This window comes from Lingula anatina, chromosome 2 (genome assembly GCF_051362555.1).
Source record: "Lingula anatina isolate TDL-2025a chromosome 2, LinAna3.0, whole genome shotgun sequence".
In the NCBI taxonomy this organism is placed as follows: Eukaryota; Metazoa; Brachiopoda; class Lingulata; order Lingulida; family Lingulidae; genus Lingula; species Lingula anatina.
Genome location: NC_141768.1, coordinates 17,163,572 through 17,184,435, shown reverse-complemented (window position 1 = coordinate 17,184,435; position 20,864 = coordinate 17,163,572). Strand labels below are relative to the sequence as shown.

Here is a 20,864-nt window from a genome sequence, read left to right as displayed (position 1 = left end):
AAGTGTCCACACGTGCGTTTTAGCCATTTATTTGCACCTAAATCCTATAAGCTAAAATACTTATATACATGAACATATATACCTAAACATATATACCTAAACATCATTCGGAGACATGGGTTTTTAATCAAAATGATCCGTGGTGATGAAAATAGTTTCCATCACCGTCTTACAAAGGAGAAATGAATCAATGCTATCAAGGAGGTATCTCATACACCTTGATGTTATTGAGGAGTTTTAATATCTCAAAGAGAGAAGGGTCAATTTATTTATTCAATTACGTGTGCCACGTGCAGAAATTAATATCCTCGTTTATTTAGGAAATGTACATTACAAGTTCCGTAGTCTGAGGTGAATCTAAATAATAAACCTAACTTTAGGAAAATTTGATTTTCTATCAAAATATTGAGCTAATTGATTAACAGAGACTTGGTTTATTCTCTTCATGTCTTTAATCAGCAGAGGTGTTTGTTATTCCCGATAGCGCATCGCGAAATGAAGACGATGTACGTGTTTAGTGCTCGATGCTGGGCTTCATCACCCACAGCTTAAGCAATAAACATTCTTGATATTTTGCATCTCCAAACGCAGAGGCAATTGATCCTCCCTAGATTGACTTCGTGTCAATTTGTAATACCAGAAATAATTCTGTGAATGGTTTCAGAAATGTTTGCTTCACAGATATCTCCACTGCCACTTTACAGAATATAATTTTCAAAACACAACGTGTGCATTTCTAAGGTGAAACAGGTTTAGGAGTACATGTACATGTACGGGCTAGCCGTGTCCATGATCTTTGCTTCTCAAAGTCCACATGTACAAAAACAATATCGTAATCACCATCGTCATCACCATTCCCACCATACTGAGAACAAGTGATATATTGGCCCTCCTTTTCCCTTTCTCATCTTCGCCATTTTTGTACTCGAGCGCCGAAAACATGGAGGAGACAACAGCAGCGAGTCCCAGTGGAAAGTTCAAACATATGCATACAACGACGGCTAAACCTAAATAAGTTTGTGGAAGATCTTGTTTTTCCTCTTCCTCGGAAGACTCAGATGGTGCTATGTGCCCGTCATCGTCGTCAAATAAGGGAGAAAATCCTTCACCGACCTTTCGTGGTTGTTTCACCAATGCTGGCGACAGAGGGGACGGTTTGAAGCTTATCTTACTGTGCTGGTATGGCGGGAGACTCGCTGTTTGACCTCTGCCAACAATCGTCTGAGGCAACGCAGACGACATCCTTTTGGCTCGAGGACGATCTCTTAACTGGAATAAGACAAATGGAATTACAAGAAACTGCACAGTAATAAGCAAATCAACAAAGGCAAAAACGCTGTTTTCAGAATAGCAACTAGTAGAACATCCAACTCTCCATTGTTAAAAAGAACCTAACAAGTATTCTAACCGACCATTGGTAAATGACTCATCTTTGCCTAAGGAATGTAAATTAAATGTTTTTTTATGATATTGTTTTTATTTTTTAAAATATTTTTCATAGATATTTGTATCCCTCTTATGAAACCCTGAGAAATAACTTGTTTTTTTTTTATTATATTCTTAGCATCCCTTGAATTTCAATCAACAGCGGACACTCCTAGATCGTCCATTTTAGACGGACGATTAGCAGGGCATTACTTATTATGTTACTTGTATAACAACGTTTAGGAGTGAACTCGATCACCTTGGCAAACTGCAGGGTGCTAATTATTGACTGCAGGAAGATATTTGCAGTATCTCCCTTGCTTTTCACATGCTCTTTCTCTTTCGCACCAGAACTTCATTTGCTTTCTCTTTATCAATGCAAATCAAATGCAGAAAGGTCAAGTTATCGAAAAAATGTAAGTTATCTCATGGCCATTTGTTTAGGTAAATGTTTGAGGAAAAGAGAATAGAAAGTATAGTCAGGGTGCTAAATATCTAAGAATTACAGAAGACATTCCATCAGAACTTGGGTTTCGGGTAGCTTAACTCATATAGAGAAATAAACTGGGATTGTAAAACAAACAAAAAAAAATTAAAAATAAGTGTATTGCATAACATATACTGCTCAAATAGAAGGAAAAGATACATGTAGCACACATATACGGTGTGACTTACACGTGTAAATAATAATAAAATAATGCTTTGGAAGAAAGGTCTCTCGTCTATAACACTTTCAAGGTTATGTCAAGACTGGAGATACGCCGAATAATAACAGGAAACATGGGTGCCAGTTTTAAACAAGATACGGTTCACTCAATTCCCTGAGATATAATTTACATTTAAATAACCGGGGCAATCATACATGAACCCGTACGCCGGAACCAACCAAATGTTCTGTATGTTACTTACAGCAATATTCATAAATTTGGATCTAGAAGTCACATTATCTTAATGTCTACTGTGCATGTGCTCACTCGTCAAGTCAAATTAGTCTACTTATTTAGCTAAAGTGATACCGACCAATAGTCAACATACCGAGTATGAGTCATGTCAGAGTCCCACACATTTTTGCATAATATTTGCCTAATTCTCACTAATGTTATTCCTCTGCTTTATACCATGTATCCTACAATATGAAAGAAATCGGTAAAACTGCTACAAAACAACTATGCATATAGTACACAAAATGTGTTTGTCAGTGACTCGACTCAATTGTTCACTTTTTTGTGGAATGATCCATATGCCACTTTCCCCACATACATGCATCACAAAAGCAAATTATTACTTTCCTCGTTTAATTAAAAGGTAAAAAATCGTTTCAGTGCATGTATATCTTGGAAAGGTTATCATGAAATAGGCTTTAGCCGACAGCCGTTGCCAAGTAAAACCCACACACTGCAATATAATTATGTAACAGTTTTCGATTTTGTTTTCATGGAATTTAGTTCAGTGATTGAGTGACAAATGCAATTGAAAGAAAAAATCCTCCCAGCTTATGTTACCTGGACGACCTTTGGACGTCCACCTGTGCAAACAGCTGTTCTGTTCTACATACATGCAGACAGTTACAGTAAAAGAATTATATATTCAGCTTTTAATCTTGCCCATTCATTCAATATGTCAAGCATCCGCTAGCTAAATAAATAGACGGCCGTATTCTGCCCAACTGAATACCTACTGGATTTTGTCTGACCTCCGCACGTGATTCAGTTCATCCTTTTTCTGGTTGAAGTTCACCGGCCACAATTAAGTCTTTTATCCTTAAGCCACGTTCCGACTCGCAGTAACCCACAGTAGGGAAAAACACCACAATACAACCTTGTATATCTATCTGTCGGTATGGAGGGATGGTCAGTTTGTAAGGCTGTAATATGTAGCTATATAGATGTTAATGGAAATCAGATCAATTTATGTTAGTTCAGGAAAAACTGATCAGCACGACCGATCTTATAAACATCTAAACATACACGGCTATCTAAAGTTCAGAAGCCCCAAAATATATATCTCGTTATATAGGTAACAGACATGTGTTGTTAAGTTCATCATTCTGAAGTGGTCGCTGCACTCACCCCTGCATAATAGGTAAAAGGCAAGGCAAAAATGCCACAAAGAAAAGAAATAATCATTTTTACGAAACGGATTGTCTTAAAATAAATAGCCATTAATTTCTTTTACTGTTTGAAGCAAGCCAGCCAATTACTTCAACAATTTAATGGATATGATTTTAACCAATTTTTTTCCGTCTAGAATTATGCCTCATCTACGAAAACTTGACCTTTATAAATAGGATCACATCACCTGAAGATGCCGAATGCTAAAGCACACCCTTTCTCAGAATTCACCACGGGAAGTTTCAGTGGTCTTACCTGCAAGGTATGCCTTATAGAATCTAGGCTTAAGTTAAAGCATATTGTATTCCCCTGCCCAGCTGCCCCTGCCTCTCCCGGTCACCAGACGCAGGACCGGACACGGCTAGTATTTCCGTAAACTTCCTCTGAGCCCAGCTATCGAAATCCGCTAGTCACATGGCCGCAGTGACAGGTGTGCAAAACTAACGATACATCACTCCCTCTCGCAGGGTTAGTGATTCATCGCTCTAATAAAACCTCCTCACGTCATGGTTGCACGTCAATAATATCTATATGGACCGCTGAGAACTGTTCGCGCTCACAGTGCGATCTCAGCGAGTTCTGCCAGATCTCGTTAGCTTTTTTGACCGGTTTCTGCTTCATGGGCGCTATATATATGCGGTATAGTCGCTATAGACGGTATTTCCACCTAGTGTTTGGCTGTCTCTCCATTTTACCTTTTCTGCACTAGATACTAACTTTTATTTTGTAAGTCGTCTAATATTGTACATAACTGACATTTAAAATATCTTCCAACTAAAAGGGCCAACATCGACCACAAAATAGAAAATAAATGAATAACTACAAGGGCGGGGGTCTTGTTAAGTACATGTAGCATTATTTTAATCAAAGACAATTAACAAATGATGAAACAATTCTATACACATGTATCCTTAAGAAATCGACCATTTGGACTATGTACAAGAGGGTAAATGATGACAGGATATGAAACAGAATTTCGAAACTCATTTGGTGTTGCACCGTTGTATTTTGACTAAAGAGTTCATTGTATTATTTTACGGTTTAGTGGCATGTGGTGTAGGCGCTTAATGCTACAAATATTGCACGCGTTATATTTTCTCCTCAAATCTACGTTGGTTCAAGGTAGAAGGTCGCCATCTTTTCATTTTGGGTTCATGCGTTGTGCCTGTGTCAGCTTGTCGCTTATATGTGGGATTTGCTGTATTGTAAAATACTGAAAAGTGTTCGTCGACAATTTCCAAGTCATCGGGCACTATGCCAGCTGCACTCTAACGGAAGCTATTCTAAACATTCCAAAGGGGCGATAATCATGTTTGATATATTCAAATGAACAGAAATATCAAAATAGATAACTAAACCACTGTCATTTTTATTACTTATTTTTGTTAGAAAAAGTGACGTTCTTGTGAATAAATCACGCCAAAGTCAGTAAAGATATTTATAACAACTTATGCAGTAGGATTTTGGAGTAGTCTGAACTATAACTGATTCTTTTGAAGATGATAATGATGATGACGATATCATGAATTTATGGAAAAAAGGGACTCTTTATTGCCGCCCCCGGTTGGCTACTGAATGTGTGTGTGTGTGTGTGTGTGTACCAAGAACCCGGGCCAGGCCATGTATTGGTAACATTCCATTCGTACAGTTATTGTAGACGTGGTTGTTTCTCGGATTCAGGGGCAACTTCTCTATCGCAATCATGGCCAACACACTGTTGTCACAATGAATTGCTGACGTCCACCGGGCCAGTGCATCTGTGTTCTTTGTTATACAGAAAATTATATTTTCATCTTCTTTTCAGGGGATTGTATCAATAGTAATCATTTATTGTGGAGCATTTACAATAAAACAACCTGACATTGATAATAAAATAATAAAGAAAAGTGAAAATTATGCATGGTTTTTTTAAATACATGTACAGTATATGGGTGTGTCGATGTATTTTTTTTTGTTTCAGAAGACATCAGGAAGGGGCAGCTTTCAACAATATAATATACCCATTGAACTTACTTGGACAAGACGTATTGATACTAGAAACAAAAAGGCAATTCATTGTCGGTATCAAATCTAAATCTTAAACTCAATGAGCGACAATGAATATTTGACTAAATCTTTAAAACGTTGCCCAAATCAGTTCTGGATGGTCGTGTTACTTGCATGCATAAAGCTCAGGGTCAAAGAAGATAAACTCAAGAAATCTTTGTAAGTTGCAATTATGCTTTCAAAACAGAAAACGTTATTTAGCAATACTTGGACCCGCTTCATATAAACAATTTTCAGTATTCACTCCCTAAATTACCAAAATATTTATGTATTTCCCAGAAAATTATTTCTTTTTGCTGCATGAAGTTTTAGCGCATTGCGTGCTTTTAAAGTGATTACATGTTTTGAGAACAGTGACTGTTCAATAATTCTCTGTTTCAAAGATTCAAAGATTCATATTTCAAAGATAAGACTTAGATGAAGTTACACGAGGTTGTAAATAATCCATATGCTGACATCAACACCATCAACAATAACTGCAATGCTGCTAAGGTTTTTAACCTAGAAATAATCGTCCGCGAATGCCCGTAAATGAAACCGCACCACGACGCAGACAATTTTTAACGTAGGCATAACAGCACAGCACCGTTTTGAATATAAACAGAGATTCATAGCTTGCAAAAAATGTCAGGCCCTAAATCACCTGTCGACAGTTATTTGTAACTTTGGGGAATAGTGAAAACCCACATTACAAAATTGATACAAGATTGGAGGCTGATAATAAGAAATGCCACCTGTCTACATTAGGACAGGGTTAAGTGTTGCAATGTCTTGTCACAATTTTCAATGTATTTGTCTCTAATCAGCAGGTATATCAGCGCTCGGAGGCGCCTTCCTCCCTGAGGAGTGATTTGAGAAAGGATTATATTCAAGAAATGACAGATGACGCATTTATTAATTCCCTGGTGTAAAATATATTTTCAAACGACAAATTGTATTGAATAAAAAACGTGTAATCACCAAGCGTGTTTCCTATCCTAATGTCCGCCTAAAGGGGGCAATTTAATTTGAATTTCAAAGCTGCTGACGCTTTATTTGTATTTCTGTTAATTTTTATTTTTATCTGCTACATTCCAACTGCTCATATAAGCCGTGTAGTCTAAATTTAAGCATGTAGAAATTTAATGAATAAGAGACAGTTTGTAAAGTTTGACGTATCTACCGTTGGTTATTAACTTCGTATAAACTTCCATTTACTAAAGAAGCTTACATTGATTTTTCGGTATATTTATTCAACTTTATTTCCATATCTATTGTTGCTTATCTTTAAGCAATGAATAGCTAAAATCACTGACATATTTTCTTCTATTTATTTGCCCTCATTGCTCTTAAGGTTGTAGGGTGGTTTCTGTATCCCACTTGTAATTCAACGTTATGTTCAAGAGGCAGATTTTAAATGACCAATGAAATCTGGATTGATGTATAGTAGGGCCTACTTATTTTTCTTGACAAAGGCATGTGCTTTCTCACAGCTCGTCTAGGATATACAGGTATCTTAAATCTTAGAAAACCACAGGACAACATGCATGTTATTCAGCAGAAACAGTTTATTTTTAGATTTGACAGGACTTTACCTTAATTCTGTTCAGTTACGAGAATGACTAAAATAAGAACGAAATCAATCAAATATTCACTATCTACTGGTATTGCTCCTGTCTAGGGCAGAGTAAGGCCCAAAAAAAAGCTAGCAATGGCAATTTTTAGCCAAGATGATTTACTGCATCAAATGTTCAGTCAAGTGACAGTGTGGCTAATACGGTTAATATCCACTAAAAGCGTTGCTTTGAAGTGTCAAAACAAATCTTGAAAATCACTGAAGAGGAAACATCGATTTCGTTGAATACTGCATGGTGGCGAAAGCTTTTGATTTCAATTATCTGTAATAAACAGAAATCTCTAAAAACAATACAGCGGTTAAGGAGACGGTTTTCTTGCGGAACGGTATGCGCAAGCAGTTTCTGCTTTCAGTTTTCAATATCGTCATCATTTTCGGGGTCCACGTGATCTGTCACATGGCTGACGTCACGTCCAAAGCGCCCACCCGCGAGCCAGTAAATATCAGAACGTTTCGAGTTAGTATTCCCATTCGAGTGCTTGGTTGCGTCTTGAGTGAGTGTTAATCCTGATGTTCCGTCTTTCCACTCTCGCTTTCCATATCGTCCTCCGCCGAGTCCATAATCGTCCCATGCGCGTTTTTCTTGCTTGCCCGTCGTCGGAGAATCCATGCCATTAAACGCTTTCAATTGCATGGACGCTGCCACTGGCTTCGTTTGGTCGACTTGAATGTAACCTTTCATTGGATAGATGTTCGTTATTGGCTCCCCGCCTTTCAAAGTACTGAATGAGTTTGTGAAATACTGTCCTGAATTTGGCTTTTTTCGTCCTAGATAAAAGATCCTGTGAAGTGAACCTTGTAACTTGTGCATGGCTTGAGATATATGGGAAGTTCGTAAGCGGTTACCTATCTGCCAGGGAGCGCAATCCACGTTTATTACGATAGTTGTGAAGAAGATGCAAACGAAAAAGACGGACTTCATTTCTTTTCTGGACTGGAAATAGAAGAGCAATGTAGTTACCCTAGTATTAAAAAAGTACATGAAATAATCGACTTGAATGCAAAAATGATATTGATAAATGTTGGACATCAATATGAAAAATAAAAATATGAAAAATAAATACTGCTACTTTAGACATTTCATTTACTCAGTGCATAAAACATGCTCTCGTGTGTCTAATTTCATGCCATTTCCTTCTCTTAAGAATGCTAAGGAGGTTCAATTCGCCATTCAGTTTTGGAAGAGAAGTGGAACCTGAAATGGTATGTTTTGATCAATATTTTGGCGTAGTGAGGTTGGATTATATCATACTTTTACACTACCCCTCTTTCTTGTTTTAGTTAGTACATACGAAAGTCTTTTTTTAAATAAAATGTGATATCCTGGTTTTAAGGGGAATACTGCAAAAATGCGTGACTGCTTTATTGTTTTTTTAATAGCCGCGAAAGTGGCACTGGATCCCTCCACTTCAACGATCCCATTTTGCCAACAGACAAAAAGCCAATGACATTAGCAAAGCGCAGAAAACACTGAAAATACATTTAGCTGTAAATTGTTCCAATCGAATTTAGAAGCTCGATCCCCAATAATTGGTTTACGTATCTAATGAACCAATGCGTCATGACAGCGATACCTTTATTTTCCGCAAGCATTCAAAACCATCCAAACAAGCCTAACAACCTAATCCAGCGATAGAAAATTAGTCATGATGTAAAGTAGCAAACTTCTACATCACGTGTCGATCGAAGTGCTGTCAGCTCCGTTTCTTATAGTAATTTTATGAAACTTTGATACGTACATGTATGTGACATTCAAAATGCTCACTATCATCTGTGATTTGTTTAACTTAAACCTCAGTGTGTATATATGTTGCATCATACATTCCCCTTTCACAATATCTGCCAGTTCAGTTATAACTTCTTCACTTGTGAGACTGAGATATGGTTCGTTTTATCAACATTTACTGGTGCCATTTGTGTTAAAATAGCTTTCTTTTCTAAAATACCGATAGATCTAGATGTTTGAAGGAAAAGAAATGTTAAGTCGAGCTAGTTTAAGGGCTTGTCGATGCTTGCTAGAGAAAAGCTCAGAGAAAAGTAAAGGGTGTGGTGAAATAAATCAAAGGCTGCATATTCATTTTTATTTTGATAGTAAAGAACACTAACACAGCAGAAGAGTTTCGAACGTTGAGAGATCAAATCCTCGATTTGGGTGGAAAACGGATGTAAAGAATGGATAAATTCATAAACAATAAAAGTTATTTATGTACTTAAGTTCACCGTTTATTAATGAACCAAAACGTTACCTTCATGCTACTTTTTCTGCCTTAAATTGAGAGAACCGTGATATGAAGTCTTTGTCATTGCACTTCGGACAAGTATATACTTTTTAGCAGGGGTATTATTCTTTCTATATTTCAAAGCGTCGTAACATAAATTTAGTATGAAATCAAAGCTACCTTCACCCAAAATTAAGAAAAGAAAAATAAAATAAGATAAAATTTAAAAAAATAGCACTATATACGACCTATTTGATAAGCCACCAGCCTGTTTTCTGTCATCGAAATTTGACTCCAAACTCTACTACATATGCACGTGGATCCTTACATATTCTGTACGCATTCTTACACATGCCAGTGTAAGATTTGACGCTCTCGAGGTGCTATCAGTCGTTGTCGCAGCCAGGACAAGCATTAACGACAAAATACATGGGTAAACTCAGTTATATGGAAATTGTACAGTCGATAAATTCTGGCAAGAACTCGTATTTTACAATTATTTCTCTCATTACAAGGTTCCATTCGCGTGACAGGGTCTAATAAACCTTTTCTCATTTAATAACCGTATTGATTTCAAATTACGCTGGGTGATCATTCAATACTGTGCACATAACTTTGAAGTGGTGAACGCATGTTAACCTATTTATATCTTTTAGTCTAAAATTAACCTTTAATGATAACGTCAGTTTTTATCGACATTCGCTGCTGAGTAATTTGAAACACCTTTTGCATTGCCAATGACTTTAAGCAAATATCATTAAAATTAGAAAAATATAGTTTGCCCTTCGTATAATAATTACATACACCTCTTTATTTTGAATTAAACTGGATCTAATTAAAATTAATTTATCTAAAAATAGACATAAATGCAAACTAGTTTGCCGAAACCAAGTAACGAAGTCAGTTTCGAATGTTCACCTTGGACAGATAATTTTTTTTAAGCCCTGTGTAGATTTGAGTCCAGACATAGATGCAAAACTGACCTTTGAACTCTATTGCCTTTCCTTATCCTCAATAGCTCCCTTGTTCTGGCGATCTAGGAATTACAAATTTATGTTGTAAATCTGTCCATGTTATTAGAAACTGGAGGTAACATAACTTGAGCTAAGCCCCTAGTATTTTCTGCTGCAGTAAATTCATTGAAAAATATGGTCATTGAAAAAAAGTTGCTTCATCATAAACAGGGGTGGTTTCTTAAATTTACCATCGCATCACAGCTGTCAGCTGACAGCTGTCAATGTGTTAACGGTATTTTGAGTCTTTGGTTTGAGATGCTCCCTCTTTCAAATGTTTCCCTGAGAATTTATAAATTTAACAGGCAAAGTGCTTTTAAGTTCACACGCAATATTTCTCAAAGGACATCCGTATGGCTATGCAATTGCCATCATCAGTTTTATAAAAGGATACCAAAAGCTTGCCGAGCCACGCAGTAAATTCTGAAGTTGAAAATAATTTGCTTCCGTAAATTGTTCCCACAATGTGACTTACCCGCTGCGCACTTCAATTCTTTAATTAATAGAAGAAATTGTTTGGCTCTCATCTGTACAGCAGGTGGCACTGGCAAGAAGAGTATGTCGATGATGAGCAGTTATAGTTCTTAAATTATCTGCGTCATCTGCTGTCATTGCTGACTGTTGTCAACAAAGATTCTCTCTGTTTTGAAGTGCGATATGTTAATATATGTTGACCAAACAGTATCGGGCTACCGATAGTCAATATAGTTTTTAAGGGTAAAATCGTCGCATTGACTTTAAATGAACAAGGGCACTTTCAAACGCCCTTTGATCATGAATGTTATATCATAGTATGTAAAAGTGTAGAGCGTGCGCTGATTTAAAGAATGGATCTTTTAAGAACTATCGCAGACAAGATTATGAATTAATCGAAGTGTCTAAATACTGCAGACGTTTCATGAATATCAAAGTGAGATGAGCTTATGTGTTTCGTAATTATTTAAGGATATTCGGTTAGTGGGTACATAAACGTGTTCGCTACTGTTTCACTCTCTATGTGCTCATATTGCGGATACTGTATAAACGAACGAAAGTTTGCATTTTGATAGCTGTAGATATACACTCTTGCTAAAAATGAATGGAATATTTAAAAAGAATATTGCATCTGTGATTTCAATTAGGTCAAATAAGGGCAAAACATATTATTCAATCAACGCATTTGTGTCTTATTATAAATATGTGTTTTACCTTCAAGTAACAGTATATTTGGGGAAATATTTTTTTTTGGGGGGGGGGGCTCCTTTTGGTGACCAATTATATGGAAAAGAAAGGAGAAAAGTAAATGTCATGTTCCAGAAAGCATAACTTGGTGTAACAGCAGAGTCAAAGACAATGTTATACCATTCAGAATTTGTATGTCAGGCCTTACAAACGGATTAACTCGAGCCTCAGATTGTTGAGCACAAATGCCCAAATTAACGACTAAGAACACCAAAAATTAGTTACCACAACCCAGCGTTTGTTAAAACAAACTGTTTATCCATTTATAAAACGTTCAGTACGTTCCGGATGATCCCAAGAGTGTCGAGAACGCATTGCTGTCGTATTAATACGCGGTATGGTTGATAAAAAGAACCCGTATGGGGGCCTATGTATACAGCCAGAGACCCGGATTGAAGATGGCCAACATGTTTTTGTTATCAAACTGGGCTTGTGGCATTTAATTTTACGTTGGGGTACTTAATTGTGGCTCGAGACGTTAATTTGTGCATTTGTGCTCCTAAATTTCAGGCTCGTGTTAGCAAATGGCAATTATCGTTTATGAAGCTTGAGCATGTATATGTGTGCACCAACATATTCTGATCAAGCCCCATTCGGGGTTTTCTAGCTTTGTTTCTACAGGCCTTATAAACGGATTAGGCGTTCACTAACATTGCCTGCAGATCTTTTAGTACAAACGCCCATATTAACCACCACACGCCCATAATAGTTCTAACAAAACAATACCTAGCACTAACATCCATCCGCTCTGGTTGTTCTGGTTAATTTGTGGTTTAGGTGGGTGTTAATGCTAAAAGATCTGCGGGTAGTCCTAGTAAACGCCTAATCCTTTAAGGGGCATGTCCCACATATATATTTGCTCTTCGATAAAAGCAGTGTAGTAAAGAGTGAAATGCAGATGATTAAGACCAACGACAAATTGGTCAAACTTAAAGATACGTTAGTCGAGGACCAAGATATAGAAATATACGTCTTTATTCAACTATCAATTCAAATATCGTAGCTGTCATATACAACAAGGAGGGGTCCGTCGGTGGCAGGTTTTTTTTTACATCTAAAAAAATATTTTAGCAAGTTATGTACAAAGAGGGGATTGTCGGAATCTCTATTTTTCTTCATTGGCCAGCTGTTTCACCTTATTTCCTAAATCGTCAAAGTATTTGATCAATCCATTTTGTCTCATAGTTCTAGGCTCTATTTTATGCTCAAACATGGTACAATTGTTATCTTGTTGGCGCACAACGGTGAGGTGATGACACAGAAATGTGGTTACTTGATTAATGGCAATGTGTAGTCGTTCTAGCAACTACTACCCAGCGTTATCGTATAACTTGACAAAAGTGTTTAATAAAACCGCATTTGGACAAAGAGGGCATTTCAACGATCTTGTATTCTGAGTCGAACTTGTTAGTATGCTTTGGAAAATTGACGTAATTCAGACTTCAAAGCAAGTATAATTCATATATATTTGGCTATAACGTTCCTAAAACGATTTTATAAGAGCAGCACTGCTTTTTTTTTCAAGACATGCCTATCACGCAAAAAGTGTTGTTTGCGTGATGTTTTTGTTTACACGTATGGTTGAAAATCGCCTTGGTGGGCCAAGAAATGCCTGATAGCGGCTCATTTCCTTCTAACCGGAACCCTTTTACATTGTCATTGTCGTGTTTACAATAGTTTTTTCGTTACTTGATGTGAAAAGCTACGATATGCGAAACATGCAATATTTCAAAATGCGCCGCCTGGCGAAATTCATCTGAGAAAGTCGACAATAGTTGGCAAATTGCTTTTTTAGTTTCAAAGATTTCTTTCCAATATGAGTAAATCGTTGGCTAAAGACCCTTTCCCTATTAAAAGTACATCCACCACCAAATTCTGCCCAGCATGTTTTCACTCCCTTCAACACTGAAACGCCTGGAGGTGGGTTTTTGTATGCAAAAAGGACACAACGCTACTGATTTTCCCTTATCTACGGCCAGACAGTCTTCTGGAACTGCTTTATATGTTCCTTCACATTATAAACATCAATAAATCTCAAGAAGGCCTACATTATACAAAGAGAATCACTCTGTATTTACTGGCCTTTCACGCTGATTGGCAATTACGTCCTAAATGTCGCTCAATTATGGGTGATTTCTTAAGTACGGAAGAGATGTCAGATTTTCCCGGCGTCAGACAAGTGAAAGCTATCAGCCGATGCTACTACAGTATGCACATCTCCGACATCTTCACTGTCCCTCTTGCTTTTGTCGGAGATAAGTGTTTGGTTATCCGTGACAGGGCAAAAGGTCAGATTATCCAAATTTGGGGTGGGGGGGGGGGGAGAGTGGGGGGGGGGTGTCATACCAGAAGAACGTCAAATAAAAAATATGTTTTGAGAAATGTAATTCTGCAGAAAATTTGTATTGGTCACATAAGGGCAATCAATATAAACCATTACCGTTTAAATCATTTCATTTATAAGTACCCAAACATTTTATGATATGAATATAAAAACCTACTGATGATGAAACGACTATACCCCCCATGCTGAGTTGCAAGTCTGGAATTTTACGTACACCCCCTTGAGGGTGGGTGGGTGGGTGGGAAATAAAAACGCAATAACTATGAAGCACCAGAGGAAGAGGGAGAGCGCCTGCTCCCTACACGCTTCTTCCTTGCTCGCTGCCAACGCTCTAATTGCCGCTTTTTATGGTATATCATATTAATAGATATTCATCCTGATGTTATGTAACTGTGAGCTCTTTTATTTTGGCATCTAACAAGTTGGCACTATGGTCATATTAGACAAATTACCCATATTAAGCATCATACCCTGTAATAACATCGCAAGTAGAATGCAATCAACGTGTATCTTAATGGGAAATCACCGCATTGCGACACAGAGAAGACAAAATATTTAACAACGATAACTTTCTTTCAGGGAAAGTAATTCTGTACATATAACTACAAGTATATTTCTCAATATAAAGCCAGGAGATCTGGCGACATTTAACTTGACGCCCCACACCAACCTTTCTGACTCCCTGTCTATCCTGTTTTGATACTTTATTTAATAAAACCCGAGATTGACTTTTTGCCGTTAACGGCGATGGACAACTGCTTCATATATTCAAATTATAACATTTTTCATTATTTAAAGTGAGACACGCACACTCGCTTTGATTTCGAATGGAAAGTGGCTAGGATGTGTACAAGTATACTGCCTTTAGACTTGACTTCAAAACATTTGGACCATTTGGAAATTATATGTTAAATCGCGTGTGAGCAGAAGGGCGATTTCTTTCACTTTATTCCAATAATTACTTACAACACTGGCACCCATCAGAAATGCAGGACGTGACAAAATGCACGAAGGGTTGGGTGTGTGAGCTATCAGATCGTCAAATAGTCCTGTAAGACTCGCTTAGCACTGGACTTTAAGGTTCAATTTCACGCTGGTGTACGATATACATGTATGCAAGTGAGAAAGGAAGGAAAAACCGACAAAACGATAATAAGTTTGGGGAGGTTTGATATAACATTTACGAAACGTTTTGAAGAGGGGGGCCATTTGAAATGAACCAAAATGCTTTCTTTACCCAACAATTCATATTAAAAAAGAATAACATAAAAGACGCCCATTCACGGAGGGGGAGGCGTGTTGTCAGCTATTTAATTACCGCATTACAGCCACTAATGTTTTTATTTAGCAAATGAAACCATGTAGTAATATCATATATTCTGATATTGGGACACAATTTTTCCTTACAGCTAAGATCTAATATACGTTTATTAGATCTTAGCTTACAGCAAACATAAAATTATGCTGATTAATGAAACCAAATATCTTACTTTCACGAGCTATAAAAATACTTTCATAGGGACATCATCTAAATAAAACCTTAAATGGCTTTTCAGAATCCATTGCACTGTTCACCGATGTATGCACGGATCTAAATATAATTAAAATACAGTTAGTACGCTAATCAGCGGTCGTTCTTGATATCTGTTTCGGGTATTGTTAACCAAGTAATCGTTATCTCCTATTCAATCACTTAAAAAGAGTTTCATATGTTTTGTGTTCCCCCTTGACGCTTTGAACTCTCATGAACGGCAGATAAGACAAATTAATAAATACAAATGTCGTTGTTATGAATAAATACATAAATACCTATAACTCTAACATGTACGCATGTGGCAGTCCCAAAAACTATTTCATTATGAATCGACGATGCTATCGTAATGCTCTGAGTATGAGATAGGCACAGTCTTGTATGCAATCTGGTTCGATACGTAATTAAGATAATGTAATTGCTTAACGAGAAGGAAAATTAATAGCATTTCCAATAATTCAAGAACAAACAATCATCTAGAAGAAATAGAATAGAAACTGCTTCAAATAACTATTCGTGAAATCTTATCTTTAGTTTTATATCTGTTTATTCTCCGTCAGAAACCAAGGAAAGGTTGTTATTAAAGATTAATGAGAATTACCAAAACCGTTTTAAATTGGCAATTTTCGGTTACTAATAATTAAGGGAAAGCATGTCGTCGTTTACATAACCAAAAGCATGTAAAAAGTGGTCTTCAAAACATATACATTTTTTGATGTAGGACTTTTTGTGAAGATTTCTGGAATATTGTTATAGCTACAGGATAATTATTTCTTTTTGGCAAAAAACGGTTCCGTATATTCACAAGAAAAAATCAAAATGACACACCCACAATCTGTTCCACAGGAACATGATAATTGTAGAAGTATCGGTCACAACATAGTATATAAGAAATTGCAACAAATATGGGAAATTATTAAAAAATGGAACTCATCTCATTTTGTATAACTGACCCCTAGTGCACTGCAGCATTTATGTTCCATATTACGACTTACACGTACTAAAGGTATTTATGCATTCATCGAATAATTCTTAATGTAGCTCTGCTTTTCTGTTTGTTATGCACTCTTATATTGCACGCACACGTGTTCCAGTCTGTAGTTTGGGCTGTCCACCCACCGGTCCTTCCTAAATGTATCTGAACTTTTCAATGGAGTCAGAATAAAAACAGGATCAAAAAACAGGGGCTGAAAGTTCAAGTGCGTGAAGATGCTATGGTGACTAAAACCACCACACGCACCCTGAATTTCTTATGACTTACATTGTACAGTTAAATTGAAGTCGTAGCCCGCATTTTAGTCCATTTGTGGAGGCTTACCTTAGTACACGCTTAGTCAGCTGGTCGCCACATTTGACTGTATTCCTTTCCATAAGAATACAGTCAAACTGGGCGCGATTTAACGCAATAACAACGCCGTCCCAACAGTGGAATAAGAACTGGTATCCATAGTCAGAAATAAATCATTTTGCTATCTGCTGATCACGAAAGCTGTTCTAGTACTGTTTAAGCCGTAACAACTGAACTAGAAATGCGGTTTATTAAATAAATTAGGTCGGTTAAGTACGTAAAAATAGCATCTTTTTAAAAATTCCCTTACAACATGCTTTAGTCGGGAAGTACTACAGAAAAGTCTAAAACCCCAGGGGATAGTTCTTTGTTCTGCCCTAAAAAGCGTGGGGTTTTATTCAGCTCCTGCAGGCAAGGCGGGATTTAATCTTTCGCGTCAATTTAATGGCGACATTTCCGGATATTGCCCACTATTTCCTATCTCATGCGTGCTCCTGCAGTACTACTTCATATCTATGATGGGTGCCCCATTAAGGCATCTCATTAATTAATATTTTCATTTCACTGAAAGTTTCATAGGTGACGCTTTCAAAAGTAATGTGTTGTCTGGAAATAACCCTGTTATCTGCATCCAAATACATACATTTACGAGAAGGCGTGTGGCGAGAAAGGAGGGCATGTCACTTCTTTGAGTTTTATCTGATATGCTAAAATAGATATACCATACAAGAATGAAAGAGGCAAAGGAAAAAATATGATTAGAACTCGTATCCAATTTCGTCAATTATTCAATATTATGTCAGCTTTTCCAACATTTGACAAGGATCACCGTATCATTATCTATGATACAAATGCCGTTTTCTTGTCACAGGAATAAGTACGTGGCACCAAAAACAGTATAAGTATGTAATTAAGACACTCCGTGTGGCTTGCCCATTATACAAGTAAGTCAAGTAGCTAATAATTAGTTATTAATTCATTCCATGTCTGACCTTGTCAGGTTTTGACGGATATTTTGTCCCCCAGAGAACTGAAAACAATTCCTGTTGATTACACCGGTGTTGTTAACATATTGAACGGTAAATTGGCGGAACACTTTGATTAAAGGACAAGTACCTTAATTAACATGGGAGTCGCAAAGACTTAGCAATTGGTTTCTTTTTATTTCTCCGAAAAAGGTAGACACAATAGTAATCATGTCCCTGTAAGAACAGGGAGTCACAAAGACTTTAAGTTATTGTTTATTAAAAAATATTTTCGAAAATGGAAGGTACAATAACAATCATGTACCTGTTAGAGCTTTTTTTACCTCTTGTTCCCTCACACATGACACATATCATAATGCTGAATGCATCAAGGACAAAAAAGCGTGATTGTTTTGAAGCAATTATAGGATTCATTCTTCCTGTGAACAGAGACAAAATCTTTTTTATTATAGCTTTTCTTTCATTTTTTGGGGGGTTTCTTTGTTTCTATTTATTCTTTTTTGCCAAAAGATATTTCCTACGACACAGAATCGCTTCGAAATCTACAGATGTATGTGTTTATTACATATGCGTTTCTTGGTTATATTGTCAGTTTTTTTATTTTTTTTGATATAGTAATGTAACCAAATGATACTGAACTTAACATTATGAAAACATTAAACTTACATGTCAGTCAATCAATATTGGTATCAATAATTAGCATTAAAGCAAGTGCTTATCATCCCCCGTCTAGACTCCGTTAATTGTGCTACTTCTATAATAACGCAAATTTGATTATAAAACAAAATAACTTTAACTAACTGAGAGCAATACGAAATTTAGTTTCCAAATTATCATTAAAGAGGTGGGTCTGCTAGCGTAACAAAACAATCACTAATTGAGGAAAAACAGTTAGAATGGACAAAAGTATATTGATGAAAAGTCCTTATTAAACCGCTGGTTTATTGCAAATACCATGTATAAGCTTAGCTTTAAGCTAGGAGTGAACTACGGATTTCAGTCATTGACTTCCTGACTGAGTCATTTTTTTTCAGCATTGCCAACTCCGCTCATTTATGAGAATTCTTCTATCAATCCCATGTGATTACATGTGTAGTCCTATGCTGTAAACACGATAAGCGATGAATCTACTCGGTCTAAGAAGTGTAGTGGTGGGAACCCTGCTGTCAACTAGCGTGTTCACTGTTGGCAGAAGAAGGAACTCGTTCGAAAGCATTAATCTGACAGTAAGAGGGGGAGAAACTGGGATTGCCTTACAAATATGGCCAACACAACGTCAATGATTCCCCTGGGGATGCTGCCACATGCCTTTCTCTTGAGAGAAGTCAATCGTGAGATTCTATAAACGGCAGTGCGGGAATCATCACATAAATAAGTTTGAAAAGAAATAAAACACCTCTTTCATTAGGTGCCAATGAACGGCAAAACAAGTTTGCAATACGCAGGGCAAAATTGCCTTTTTAACGTCAACATAAAAACCTTACCTGTCTTGCATGGGCCCAACGTAAGTTGATCTTTCGGCTAGTGCTCCTAATAGAAATCTAATCTTGGTTTTATATCTGAATGTCAACGGTTGTCACTGCGTAACTGGCCAATCAAACGAAAATAACCCACCCACTCCAATCAAGCGTCTCCGACTTTCTGACTAAAATTAAAAGCCTGCTGGATCAAAATCAAGATACTGAGACGTAGCAACTATCGGCCAGTGAACAGAAAAATTACATTTCTGATTCTTTGCCAGAGTGACTCGAGTTATAAAGAGAAAACGCGTAAAGGACCTTCCCTGGCTGATCGATTTGTTCATTAAGTGGATTTCCCGCCTAATTTATTCAGACTTAAAGAACCAATCAGGGTGATAAGTTTGTGACGGCTTCACGAAAGACGGATAATTGTATTCGCACCTACGAAATGTTCGGATTTTCCTTTTATCTCAGTGCCCAAATCATTGCTTAGTCAAGATTCAGTTGACTTGATATATTTATCAACTAGCAAACGATGCTAAAAATGCCATAAGCTCATCAATAGGCGCTCGGAATAATCGTTGGATCGGAAAAAAAATAGAAGGATCTTATCAGCTAGCTTGAAATAAAGGCTATTGCATGCGTCGCAGGGTGTTTCACTTATAAATGCCATCTAAAATGACACAAATATAATGGTCTTTCCAGGCATATTTTATTTACTTCCGTGCCAAAGGTATGAAATATATCTATTAACTGACCGATAAAAACTAATCCAGTTACCTACTTTGACGCATCGATGGTTGATATTTAAAAATGGAGACGCAATAATACGAATCCGTCACCGCTCTGGTCTAATGACTTGCTAAACATGTCCTTCAGGAATGTGTCTGAAAGAATGACAGACAGTTAAAAAACAGGATGCAGCGAACGGATGCCTTAATTTTTGTGTTTTTTGTGATGACGCGGGTAGTTAAGAAACTCCAATGTGTACACAGAATAGCCATTTTGACCCAGCGTCTAAAACAAACTTTTGAGATGCTAAATGGCAACTAGCCAAGGAAATGTCTAATAACGAAGATTCAATTTTATGACGTGCAATTAACTGTAAAGAACTTTTGTGGAAGGTGCCTTGTTTCAATATTATTACAGACCTGTTAGGACAGTTCCGCTTTGAAACGCTGAACAATTTATACTTTTTAAACACCCTGAACAAGTTTATGTCAACAAATTACTTCACTGATAGTTCATGTAGCAAATCAAATACTGGAACTTCCAAGTAATATAAAACGTCGTTATTCTAGCGCATAAAATGACTTTTACTTCATTGCTTGGCTGAAGGTGAGAATGGGAGTAAGGAACAGTAAAGGATGAAACTAACGGGAAAATCATCCAACTTTTAAGTATAGAATCATTAACCCACATAGGCGTTGTGTTTTTTGGTTGCTCATATGGACTATGAATATTAATTGACGCAATATTCGAATCCGCACATTACTGTGTTCAAAATCAACGGCGTGTTAGAAAACGGAGAAAAAGAAAGTGTGTGGAGGAGAGGGAAAAGAGGGGGTTTAGATTGTCTCAACTTCATAACATCTACGTCTTGCA

The 20,864-nt window shown here is 36.9% G+C and overlaps 2 long non-coding RNA genes across 2 annotated transcripts; both read right to left on the bottom strand.

The window, feature by feature from the left end:
• Positions 1-13: 13 nt before the first annotated feature.
• LOC106155838 (uncharacterized) lies at positions 14-4,005 on the bottom strand. The gene is made up of 3 exons (XR_001237649.2): positions 3,792-4,005; positions 3,104-3,289; positions 14-1,269 (listed from the first exon to the last, which is right to left on the bottom strand). It is a non-coding gene; the product is annotated as an uncharacterized LOC106155838 (long non-coding RNA).
• A 3,104-nt stretch (positions 4,006-7,109) lies between these two features.
• On the bottom strand, positions 7,110-19,571 carry LOC147763440 (uncharacterized). The gene is made up of 2 exons (XR_015332665.1): positions 19,284-19,571; positions 7,110-8,131 (listed from the first exon to the last, which is right to left on the bottom strand). It is a non-coding gene; the product is annotated as an uncharacterized LOC147763440 (long non-coding RNA).
• Positions 19,572-20,864: the final 1,293 nt, after the last annotated feature.